Raw genomic sequence first — 9,046 nt, 5'->3', positions numbered from 1 at the left:
ACAGTGGCACATAGGAGGTGGCAAACTACAGGGCACGCGCTTATCGCTCGACAATGTAGGACAAATGCATTTAATGTGTCACCTATGTGTCCCCTTGATTTATTGGGGGTGGCAACAGAAGCCATCCCGTCCTTCGCCGCTCCTCCTCGCCTTGCCATGCGTCCGGGTCGATGAGGCATGCAGCGCCACACTAGCCAACCAGGTGCTGTGTTGGCGCAATGGTAATTAAGCTTCCACAAAGATCTGCATGCCGCCACGCAGGCGCCTGCTTAGTTGGCACGCCTATCATCGCACTGGAGTGGTGGTGAGGTGGCGAAACCTTGCCGGGCGTGGGTCTGGCCACGGTCTAGCGGTCGTCCCCAACAAGGCTTGCCGAGGGGCCTTGGAGTCATCCCCGGCAAGGGCCTTGTTGGGGGTCTTCGTCTTCTGGTCCCACGTGGATCTGTGGACCGTCAATCTTCGTGAGGATCTGCATGCTTTCGAGCATGCTCTCTCTAGATCTTGGTATGAACATTATCTATGGTGTCAGAGCTCTCAGCCCCAAGGGTGATGGACTTGCCGGTGCTGTGTAGAGATGCCCCAGCAAGGCCCTTGCCGGGGGTGGTCCAGCTCGCCCCCTACTCCTTGCGCTTCGGGTCTTGGTAGTCTTCGTACTTCGCCTTCCTCTGCCTTGCCAAGCCCTGCCGCAGGTGTGGCTGCGACTGCTCGTGCACTAGTAAGGGGTACAGAAGTACCCATACTTTTGTACACCGACACTGTTAGAGTTATGACTAGAGGTGGTAGAATGACTCAGGAACCTTTGCATCCCGAGGGCAATCCTAAAAGAGTTGAGCAAGATTCTCAAAGAACTAATGTTGATTCACCTAGTCCTTCTAAGAAAAAGAAAAAGAAAAATGATAGGACTTTGCATACTTCTAGTGAACCTACTGTTGATACACCTGAGAATCCCAATGATATTTCCAATTTTGATGCTGAAACACAATCTGGTAATGAACACGAACCTAGTGACAGTGTTAATGATGATGTTCATGTTGATACTCAACCTAGTAATGATAATGATGTAGAGATTGAACTTGTTGTTGATCTTGATAACCCACAGTCAAAGAATAAACGTTATGATAAGAGAGACTTTGTTGCTAGGAAGCACGGTAAAGAAAGAGAACCATGGGTTCAGAAACCCATGCCTTTTCCTCCTAAGCCATCCAAGAAAGAGGATGATGATGATTTTGAGCGCTTTGCTGAAATGATTAGACCTATCTTTTTGCGTTTGGTTGATATGCTTAAAATGAATCTCTATGCCAAGTATATGAAAGATATTGTTACAAATAAAAGAAAGATACCAGAAGCTAAAATTTCCACCATGCTTGCTAATTACACTTTTAAGGGTGCAATACCAAAGAAACTAGGAGATCCAGGAATACCAACTATACCATGCTCCATTAAAAGAAACTATTCTAAAATAGGGCACATGACGCGCCCACCCCTCTGGGGCGCGCCCCCTGCCTCATGGGCCCCACGTGGCTCCCATCCACTTATTCCAGCACCCACTCACTTTGTATTCCTCTAGAAAAATTCATCCCATTGCTTAAACCCATGTTCTAGCTCGTTTTGCTGCCATTTTCGATCTCCTTGCTCAAAGCTCCATTCACAAAACTGCTTTGGTGGATTGTTCTTCGGTATGTGACTCCTCCAATGGACCAATTACTTTTTGTTCTAGTGCTTTATTTATTGCCAATTTTTGCTGCTGAGGTGACCCTGTTCTTGAGCTTGCATGTCAAATTTATATGGCCCAAAGTAGTTTTAATGCATGATATAGCCTCTAGGCACTTGTGGGAGTAGTTGCTATCAATCTTGTTGAGTTTGGTTCACTTTTATTTGGAGTCACTAAAAAATTTAGAAAAAATTTCAAAGGAAGAAAAATGTTTAGGAAAATGTACCAAGGTGGTTCCTCAAGGAAGTAAGAATCAAGGCTCGCGATACGTGAGCCAGACGATGAAACACCAAGGGAAGCTCAAGTGCGGCCTTGTGAATGGTTGTCGGAAGAGTTTATGGTCCAAGCAGGCTTCAAGGATGAATTTGATGCGTATGTACGTAATGCTGATCTCGAGGACTTAGTGTCAGATTAGTGCCGATAGTACTATTACCTCACTGATTGCTTTGTGAGGAGGTTTAAATTTTCATCCTCGCACGATACTCACACTGTTTTATTTGACCTCTATGATAAATCATATACCATGGACCTTGAAGATTTTAATACTGCTTGTAAAATCCCGCCATGGGGCAATGTTAGTGGACCTCGCAAATATGAATATAAAGACTTTCTTGCTAGTATCACTATGGGAGAAACTAGAGATATCACACAAGCTACCATAGGGAGCATTCATTTCCCTTGCATACATTATTTTGCTCTCTTTATAGGTAGATACATTAACGGTAAATATGAGGTTTGTCACATGTGCGTCCCAGATCTTAATGTCCTCAAGAGTGCGGTATTAGGTGATAAACAATATAACTTGGGGGCCATTGTTGCACGGAGGTTGCATCTTAATGGTACAAGTGGAGATTTGTTTGGTGGAATTTATGCAACTCGTGTAGCATTATCTTGGTGTACCCATAAATGGAAATGATATTGAGTGGCCACCTGCTTATCTAGATTATAGTGCTATGGTTCACCATCAGTTTCTTGAGAGGAACGAACAGTTCCTCCAGTATCGAATAATCTTTGACAGACGGCGTACTGTCCATGTTACTCTCTCCGCTGCTACTTCCTTTAACTTTCAGGAAAAAAGGAGATATTTTATAACCAGGGAGGAGGTTAACAAATATGAGAGGAGGACGGAGGCAGCTTGCCTCCAAGCAGCAACTCTCCAGGCAGTAGCTACTGCATCTCAGTACAACCCCAACTACGACGTTGGATATCCGCCAGGCCAGCCGTGGGCATAGACCAACTTGGGCCAAAAGCCTAAGCTTGGGGGAGTACGTATTTCTCACCGACATTACATTCATGTTCACACACTCATTCTAGTTGTCGGTGCTTATACTTTTTCATTGTACTATTCATGCTAGTTTATTTTCTTTTCTTGCTTTCTTCTTGTGTGTTTGAAAAACCTTAAGAAAAACCAAAAAAATTAGTTGTAGCCTTTAGCTAGTTTACTTTCCATGCTTGTAGTAGTAATATTAAAAGAAAACCCAAAAAGATTTCTCGTTCTTATTTTTCTTGTTGGGAGCTTTCCTGTGTAAATAGTTTTATTTCTTTTCTTTTATTTGGGGATCGAGAGGAGAAGACCATGATGAAAATGTTGAGTGGCTCTCATACGCATTATTGTTGATCTAACCAAGAGCCCATATTACCTTGTCTTCTCCTTTGTATTAATGTTTGCAGATTTCAGCTTAGTCCAATGCACGTGCACTATTATTATTATCCACACCGTTCGGTCGTGCAAGTGAAAGGCAATAATGATGATATATGATGAAATCATTGAGATGAGAGGAGCTGGTATGAACTCGACCTATCTTGTTTTTGTAAATATGATTAGTTCATCATTCCTGATTCAGCCCATTATGAATGAAACATGTTTGCAATGAAAATTCGAGATTATAGTTGCTCATGCCATGCTAAATTAGCTAGGAGTTTATAATGGTTGTCTTGCATGCCAACATGCTATTAAAATGGTTGTGATGTGGTATGATAGGGTGGTATCCTCCCTTGAATGATTCGAGTGGCTTGACTTGGGCACATGTTCACGCATGTAGTTGAAACAAAATAAACGTAGCCTCCACGATATTTATGCTCATGGTGATTTATATCCTACTCATTGTACTAAGTGGGAATACTGCTTGTGCATCCACTTCCATAAACCCCAAAGTTATTCCATATGAGTCCACCATACCTTCCTATATGCGGTATTTACCTGCCGTTCCAAGTAAATTTGTATGTGGCAAGCTCTAAACCTTCAAATGAAATTCTGTTTTGTATGCTCGAATAGCTCATGTATCGAATAGGGCTGTCTATATCTTCCATGCTAGGTGGGTTATTCTCACGATAAGTGGACTCCGCTCATCATTCACGAGAAAATGGCCGGTAACCAGGATGCCCAGTCCCATGCTCAAATCAAATCAATATAATTGCAAACAAAACTCCCCCAGGATTGTTGTTAGTTGGACGACACCCATTGTTTCAGGCTAGCCATGGATTGATGCTTGTTGGTGGTGGGGGAATATAAACTTTACCATTCTGTTTGGGAACCGACTATAATGTATGTAGCATGGAAGATATCGAGATCTCTTGGTTGTTATGTTGACAATGAAAGTATGCCACCCAAAATATTATTTATCTCTGTTTCAAAACTCGAGCTCTGGCACCTCTGTAATCCCTACTTCCCTCTACGAAGGGCCTATCTATTTACTTTTATGTTGAGTCATCATCCTCTTATTAAAAAGCGACAGTTGGAGAGCACCGCTGTCATTTGCATGCATTGCTATTAATTTACATTGAGTATGACCGTGAGTGGATCTCTTTTGCCATGAATTACAATGTCTAGTCGGTCCTTCATCTTCAGGGGTGCTTTCTATTTATGTTTTGCGGTCTCAGAAAGGGCTAGCGAGATACCAACTTGTTGTATCATATTATGATTGTTTTGAGAAAGTGTTGTCATCCGAGATTTATTATTATTGCTCTCTAGTTGATTATGCCATTGATATGAGTAAACATGAGACCTAAGTGTTATTGTGAATATGGTTAGTTCATAATCTTTTGCTGAAAACTTGAATGCTGGCTTTACATATTTGCAACAACAAGATCAAACAGAGTTTGTAAAAGTTTTTCTTTATCACTTTGAGTTTGTCAACTGAATTGCTTGAGGACAAGCAAAGGTTTAAGCTTGGGGGAGTTGATATGTCTCCAATGTATCTACTTTTCCAAACACTTTTGCCCTTGTTTTGGACTCTAACTTTCATGATTTGAATGGAACTAACCCGGACTGACGCTATTTTCAACAGAATTGCCATCGTGTTATTTTTGTGCAGAAATAAAAGTTCTCAGAATGACCTGAAAGTCCACGGAGACACGTTTTGGAATCAATAAAAAATATTGGCGAAAGAATCAGTGTAAGGGGGGCCACACCCTGTCCACGAGGGTGCAGGGCGCGCCCACCCCCTTGGGGCGTGCCCCCCTGCCTCGTGGGCCCCCGGACCTCCGCTGACCTCAACCCCAACTCCATATATTCACTTTCGGGGAGGAAAAAATTCAGAGAGAAGGATTCATCACGTTTTATGATACAGAGCCGCTGCCAAGCCCTAATCTTCCTCGGGAGGGTTGATCTGGAGTCCGTTTGGGGCTCCGGAGAGGGGAATCCATCGCCATCGTCATCATCAACCATCCTCCATCACCAATTTCATGATGCTCACCGCCATGCATGAGTAATCCCATCGTAGGCTTGCTGGACGATGATGGGTTGGATGAGATTTACCATGTAATCAAGTTAGTTTTGTTAGGGTTTGATCCCTAGTACCCATTATGTTCTAAGGTTGATGTTGCTATGACTTTGCCATGCTTAATGCTTGTCACTAGGGCCTGAGTGCCGTGATTTCAGATCTGAACCTATTATGTTTTCATGAGTATATGTGTGTTCTTGATCCTATCTTGCAAGTCAATGTCACTACTATGTGTTATGATCCGGCAACCCCGAAGTGAGAATAATCGGGACCACTCCTGGTGATGACCGTAGTTTGAGGAGTTCGTGTATTCAATAAGTGCTAATGCTTTGGTCCGGTACTCTATTAAAAGGAGGCCTTAATATTCCTTAGTTTCCAATAGGACCCCGCTGCCACGGGAGGGTAGGACAAAAGATGTCATGCAAGTTCTTTCCATAAGCACGTATGACTATATTCGGAATACATGCATACATTACATTGATGAACTGGAGCTAGTTCTATGTCACCCTATGTTATAACTGTTGCATGATGAATTGCATCCGACATAATTATCCATCATTAATCCATTGCCTACGAGCTTTTCAATATTGAACTTTGCTTATTTACTTTTCCGTTACCACTGTTAGGCTTGCTACTGTTGCTTTTGCCACTGTTACTGTTACTTCCATACTACTTTTCTACTAAATACTTTGTTGCAGATATTAAGTCTTTCAGGGGTGGTTGAATTGACAACTCAGCTGCTAATACTTGAGAATATTCTTTGGCTCCCCTTATGTCGAATAAATAAATTTGGGTTGAATACTCTACCCTCGAAAACTGTTGCGATCCCCTATACTTGTGGGTTATCATTCATCATCAACACACCATCTATTACCTTTTGGACAGTGGTGTCTCCTAGATTGGTTAGGTGTCACTTGGGAGCCTCCATCAAGATTGTGGAGTTGAACCAAGGAGTTTGTAAAGGCAAGGAGATCTCCTACTTCATGAAGATCTACCCAAGTGAGGCAAGTCCTTCGTGGGCGATGGCCATGGCGGGATAGACAAGGTTGCTTCTTCATGGACCCTTCATGGATGGAGCCCTCCATGGACTCGCACAACCATTACCCTTTGTGGGTTGACGTCTCCATCAACGTGAATGTACGATAGCACCACCTATCAGAACCATGCCAAAAATCTTCGTGTCTACATTGCGTTTGCCTTTCAAAACCCCTCCCTTTACCTTCATATGCAATGATTTACATTCCGCTACTATACTCTTAGAATTGCATGTGTAGGTTGAATACTTGACTTGTGCTAAGTTGTTAAAATCTGCAAAGACATAAAATTGGGAAAAGGCTAGATTTTTATTTGGTCAAGTAGTCTAATCTCCCCCCTCTAGACCTACTTTCGATCCTACAAGTGGTATCGGAGCTTTGTTCTACATTTTCCTTGATTTCCATAGCTTTGGTGATCATAGACTTGGTTTTACAACCTAGGAGAGTATGGCGTCTAGTGAAGGAAATTACCACCACAGAGGTCCTTACTTTGAAGGTACTAATTTTGCTAGTTGGAGACATAAAATGAAAATGCATATTCTTGGACATAACCCCGTCGTTTGGTCTATCGTGTGTATTGGCTTGCAAGGTGAATTCTTCTATGGAACGGAACCGAATCGTGAAGCATCTGTGGAAGAATTCAAGATGTTGCAATACAGTGTTCAAGCTTGCAATATCCTCTTCAACGAATTATGCCCTGAAGAATTCAAGAAAATCAGCCATCTTGAGAATGCAAAGGAAATTTGGGATACTTTGATTGAAATGCATGAAGGTACTGAGTCCGTCAAGGAATCCAAATTGGATGTTCTTCAAAGTCAACTTGACAAGTTCAAAATGAAGGATGGTGAAGGTGTCGCTGAAATGTACTCTAGGCCTGCTCTCACCACAAATGAGATTGTTGGCTTAGGAAGTGAAGAGATGACCGACAGATTCATCATCAAGTAGATTCTAAGAGCCTTGGATGGAAAATATGATACCGTGTGCACATTGATGCAAATGATGCCCAATTACAAAGATTTCAAGCCAACGAAAGTCATTGGTAGAATTGTTGCTCATGAGATGTCACTCAAGGATAAAGAAGAGCTTCACAACAAGTCTAGTGGCGCTTACAAAGCCTCTTGTGATGCTCCTACATCATCAAGTGAGAAACAAGTCTTCAATGAATAACTGAGCCTAATGGTGAAGAACTTCAACAAGTTCAACAGGAGTCGAAGCAAAGAGATAAGTCACAAGTCAAAGGTCCTACAATGACAAAAGATCTTCTAGTTGTGATCGCAATTGCTACAATTGTGGAAGACCCAGACACTACTTAAGTGAGTGTACGACTCCATACAAAATAAGAGAATACACACCTAAAAGGAGAAGCAAAAGAGAAGAATCAGCACCAAGAGAAAGAAGGAGTAGAGATGATCGTTATGAACGAAGATCCTCTTGCAGAAGCAAGGATTCGGAAAGGAAGGACAAGTCATCAAAGAGCTACACAAGATGAAGACATCAAGCTCATGTTGGTGAATGGGTATCCGGTTCCGACTCCGACAACCACTCCGAGAGAAGCTATCACTCCGACTCTGAATATACTCAAGATGAAGGTGTTGTCGTTCCCGCACTTGTGTCATCCAACTCCTACGACATATTTGATTCACCAAATGAAGGGAATGGAATATGCTTCATGGCTAAAGGCCCAAAGGTATCACACCCCGAGAATTTTGATTTCAATAGTGATGAAGATGATTTGCTAGGAGATGATGATTTACTTGTTGACAACTCTAGTAATGAAAACTATGATGAAATTGCTATTAATCATGCTAATCAAGATAAAACGAATGATGATGATAAGAAGGAGATTGAGCGTCTAACTAAAGAACTAAACACTTTTAAGTTATCTCATGAAACTACCTTAGAATATCATCAAGAGCTTTTAAAGACTCATCAGAAGCCACACTTTGAAAAGCTCAATCTTGAGCAAGAGCATGGGTTCTTAAAAGCAATCAATGATGATCTTTGTAAGAAAAGTTGTTCTTACATTGCCAAACGTTTACTCGTATCTAATTACATGCCACAAGTTAAATCTAGCAACAAGAGTAAGGAAGATTCCTCTTCTAGTAGTAACAACAATCATGTTAAATCCAATATTTTTGCTTCTAGTAGTTCTCTTTATTCCACTAATGATTCTCTTAGCCAAGTTACACTTGAGCAAGAAAATAGCTTATTGAAGGGAATTATAGAGAAAGATGTTTACTAGAGCCTTGCCGGGAGCAAGCAATTTGAGGAAATTGTACGCAAGCAGGGAAGGCATCGGAAGAATCAAGGTGTTGGTTTTGAACGCAAGTTCAATGCCAATGGAGTTGAGTGGGAAGAAGATCAATACCCCAAGATGAAGTTTGTTCCTCAACAAGAGAAGTATGATCCCACTTCTTTCAAAGGAACACAAGCTCAAGATGATCTTCCACCACAAGACCACAAGCTAAAAGGCAAGTACAATCTTCAAGATGATATTGATGCATTTGAAGAAGCTACTAAGGCTTTGGTCAAGTGGGTTCCTGTGATGCCCCCAATTCAATCGTACACTAATCATACAC

The sequence above is a fragment of the Triticum aestivum genome, chromosome 3B (genome assembly GCF_018294505.1).
Source record: "Triticum aestivum cultivar Chinese Spring chromosome 3B, IWGSC CS RefSeq v2.1, whole genome shotgun sequence".
Classification (NCBI taxonomy): Eukaryota; Viridiplantae; Streptophyta; class Magnoliopsida; order Poales; family Poaceae; genus Triticum; species Triticum aestivum.
The sequence above is the reverse complement of the archived record's forward strand: the minus strand, read 5'-3'. Positions refer to the sequence as shown.